The sequence below is a fragment of the Etheostoma spectabile genome, chromosome 3 (genome assembly GCF_008692095.1).
Source record: "Etheostoma spectabile isolate EspeVRDwgs_2016 chromosome 3, UIUC_Espe_1.0, whole genome shotgun sequence".
Classification (NCBI taxonomy): Eukaryota; Metazoa; Chordata; class Actinopteri; order Perciformes; family Percidae; genus Etheostoma; species Etheostoma spectabile.
In genome coordinates, this window is record NC_045735.1 from 5,290,695 (window position 1) to 5,294,597 (window position 3,903).

Consider the following 3,903-nt stretch of genomic DNA (forward strand, 5'->3'; position numbering starts at 1 on the left):
AAGCACTTGAATAAGAAATTCATATTGTTTAGTTTAAAAACAGTCATTTAAAATAGTCATTTATAGTGTGATTAAAACTCATTTTCTACATTACTTACAGTACTTTATTTACAGCTGATATGAGAAAAGGTACACAACCTTATTTAACATTTAGTTTTACTGTGAACCATCACAGGAAGCGCATTTATTTTGAAGTAGCCTACACGGAAGTTGTCTGTTGTGTACTCATCCACTTCAGGCATAGTTACTCTAAAGCAGCTGTTAAAATGCAATGATATCACGTGTAGTAAGCCTAAAGATGAATTCCCTTCATCTGTCAGCAGCTTGGACACACTGCTGTCTGCGCTGACGTAGTTACCTGTTGTCCGTACCATAACGTACCGGTCTGGTTCTGGCTCTGACCATGGGAACAGAAATGGGACAGCTTGCTTCAACGCAGCGTAATAACTCCAGAAAATAATGTCCATCTTGCAAATGTATCTGCAGTCCCCTTAACCATTGACTACAGCAGCAGGACATAAACACTGAGATTGTAACAAGTATAATATTAACAAAATTTAATTAGTAATGCGTTATATTGCTGTGTTACAGAAAAAAGAAATACATTTATAATTGTGGTACTTTTGTAACGCGTTACTCCAAACACTGGTCACTAGACTGGGTAAACCCCGCTCACTCTGCCGGCGATTGGATTTTGCCCTGCCGCTCAGTGTAGAAACCTGCAGGTTTCATTCTCCTGCTTCAGTTCACAATTTTGCGGGAACCAATCACAAACTGGCTTATCCACCTTGAGCGTTGTTGGCAGGTCTAACACGATGACGATACAGAAGCGACAAGCAGCTTTTTGTTTACATTCAAAATGTCTGCCGATGCACAGCAACAGCAACCAGTTGATGTCGCTGCTGTTCTCTTAAAACGGAACAGAAACTTTCCCTGGAACAATTCCTACAAAAGAAGGATGTGCTTGCCTTACTACTGACCGGCTTTGTTAAAAGCCCGCTCTGCAATGTACGTCACCCGGATCGTTGGTCTAATTGGTTGAAGGACTCTCTTATTGCGTACAGAGTCATCTGAACCATGTCCGTCGGTCACACCTCTTGTGCAGAGAAAATACGGAGCAGACTCCGCAGACCAATGCTCAATCTCAAATCTATTGAGCTTGGCTTGGTGATAATATTATACTGTATATTGCAAAATTATATTTACCATCAGGCCATTAATTGATCCATTGGGTTTTATTAAACCAGGTTTTGAGGTCTTGACTGTCTCCACCCCAGTACAGATGTCAGTTTGTGCCATTTAAAGCACCAAGATTATATTTGAAAAACTCCATAGCAATGCATCTTAAAAAAGAAATATCGGTATTGGCCGATATTCACCTTATGACTGTCATCGTCCTATTAACAAAAAGATTGGCATTCACCGATGGCAGTGGCCAATGTTTGTGTTGCCTTTTTGTGGCCGACCACAGTCGGCTGGCAGATGCTTCTACTGCAGCTGCTGATTCTGAGATAATAATAACAATTTATACTGTATCAATCCTGCAAGGGAAATTACAATGTTTTCACTCTTTTGTTATACTCATTACACATAGGCCTGAATTACACACACATGTTCAGTACCTATACATGCACTAATAGATAGACATTTAGACAAAGAAATTCCAATGCTGCAGCAGCAAAATATCAGACACACAGCACACATATAGAATATACATAAAATAACAGGATACGACATACATGTAATAATAATAGTATAGAATTTAAGAACAAATAATTTAAAATATATAAAAATTGGGAATAAAAATGTACAACTGTTTATCTAGTATTGATAGGGCTGTAGAAAAACCTATTAGTGCAATTGTGATGTCTATGAGTCTTATCTAGCACCCAGTGATGACGTGTTAAAAAGTTTTATTGCCTGTGGTAGGAATACTTTCTTGTAGTGGTCTGTGCAACATCAAAACTGTCAGAGCCTCTTAGAGAAGCTGCTCCTCTGTTGGACCAGTGTGGGGTGGAGAGGGTGGTCGGGGTTACCCATGATAGATACTAGTTTGTTCAGTATCTCCACCACTGCTTCAAAAGTGTCCTGTTTGTCTGTTTGTGTCGCTGGCTCCGATGATGCTGCCCCAGCAGATGGCGGAGGAGAAGAGAGCGCTGGCCACAACAGACTGGTAGAACATCTCCAACATTCTGCTGGTAACAGACTGGTAGAACATCTCCAACATTCTGCTGGTAACAGACTGGTAGAACATCTCCAACATTCTGCTGGTAACAGACTGGTAGAACATCTCCAACATTCTGCTGGTAACAGACTGGTAGAACATCTCCAACATTCTGCTGGTAACAGACTGGTAGAACATCTCCAACATTCTGCTGGTAACAGACTGGTAGAACATCTCCAACATTCTGCTGGTAACAGACTGGTAGAACATCAACATTCTGCTGCACACGTTGAAGGATCTCAGCTTTCTCAGGAAATAGAGTCTGCTCACCACTTCCTTGTAAACAGCAGTGCTGTTGATCTTCCAGTTCAGCCTGCTGTCGATGTTGACACCCAGGTATCTGTACTTTTCCACCATGTCAGCGTCTCCTCCCAGGATACAAAGGGAATGCGGAGCCGTCCTCCTGAAGTCAATCACCATCTCTCTGGTCTTATCCACGTTCAGCAGCAGGCGGTTTTTACCAGACCACTCCACAAAGTTGTCCACCTGCGCTCTGTACTTTGCCTCCTGTCCATCCCTTATACACCCAACAACTGCAGAGTCATCAGAAAACTTCTGTAGGTGACATGACTCTGAGTTGTACTGGACGTCTGTGGTGTATAAGGTGAACAGAAAAGGAGACAGCACAGTCCCCTGAAGAGCCCCCGTACCACTCACCACCACATCAGACAGAACACGGTTCAGGCAGACAAACTGTGGTCTGTCTGTCAGATAGTACACACAGACACCCATCACCTGCAGCTTCTCACCAAGTAGCAGTGGCTGGATGGTGTTGAATGCATTGGAGAAATCAAAAAATGTGATTCTCACAGTGCTGCCATGCCATCCAGGTGCAAATGAGCTCTCTGCAGAAGACATCACTCAGACGAGGCTGGTAGGAAAACTGTAAAGGGTCCAAGAAGATCTCATCTGCGGCTCAGGTAGGCCAGACCACCTCCACCTTCATCACATGGGATGTGAGAGCCACTGAGCGGTAGTCCTTGAGGCCAGATGTAGTCGACTTCTTGGGGACCCGGACAAGGCGGGACGTCTTCCACAGCAGCGGCACCTTCTGCAGGCTCAGGTTGAAGATGAAGAAGTTGACTGGAAAACGACAGACAGCTGACTGGCACGGGTCTTCAGGACCCTGGGGCTGATGCCGTCCGGGCCAGCAGCTTTGCGTTGGTGAAGCTTCTCCACCTGGCCAGGTGTGATTGAAAAGCAGGGGGGGTACTTGAAGTGTCTGTGGGGCAAGATGAAATGTGTTGTAGTGGTGTGGGGAGTGGGCAGACTACAGGGGAGTGAGGGGAGAGGTGTGTGAACAAGAGTGATCACTATGGCGGACGTAAACTCCCTCGGTAAATAGGAAGGACGAAACCCCACAGCCAGCAGTTCACTGTCTGGGCTCCAGAAATGTTCCTTCCCATTCACATAACGTCCCTGTCCGCCCGATCCGTCAAAAAGCCAGGTACCACCATGCCATAGTCCAGGATGTGTAACTGCAGCCATCTCTCAGTAAAACACAGTATGCTGCACTTGCAGAACTCCCTCTGGGTTTTTAATGAGCGCCGCAAGTGTGTTCGTCTTATTTGCCATAGGCCGTAATTCCACATAACGACCGCTGGGACGGCAGGCTTATGTTTTAATCTACCTCTGCAACCAGGTAATAATTAGCACCCACCACCAGCCAATGGCGGGTA

General features: G+C 44.8%; 1 long non-coding RNA gene across 1 annotated transcript in view; it reads right to left on the reverse strand.

Annotated features, from left to right (window-relative positions):
• Window positions 1–390: 390 nt before the first annotated feature.
• Window positions 391–3,903, reverse strand: part of LOC116675021 (uncharacterized) — a 6,493-nt gene continuing 2,980 nt past the window's right edge. The window contains exons 2-3 of the long non-coding RNA XR_004328275.1: window positions 1,493–1,497; window positions 391–490 (exon numbers count right to left, since the gene is read on the reverse strand). This is a non-coding gene — a long non-coding RNA (uncharacterized LOC116675021). The remainder of the gene's footprint in view (window positions 491–1,492; window positions 1,498–3,903) is intronic.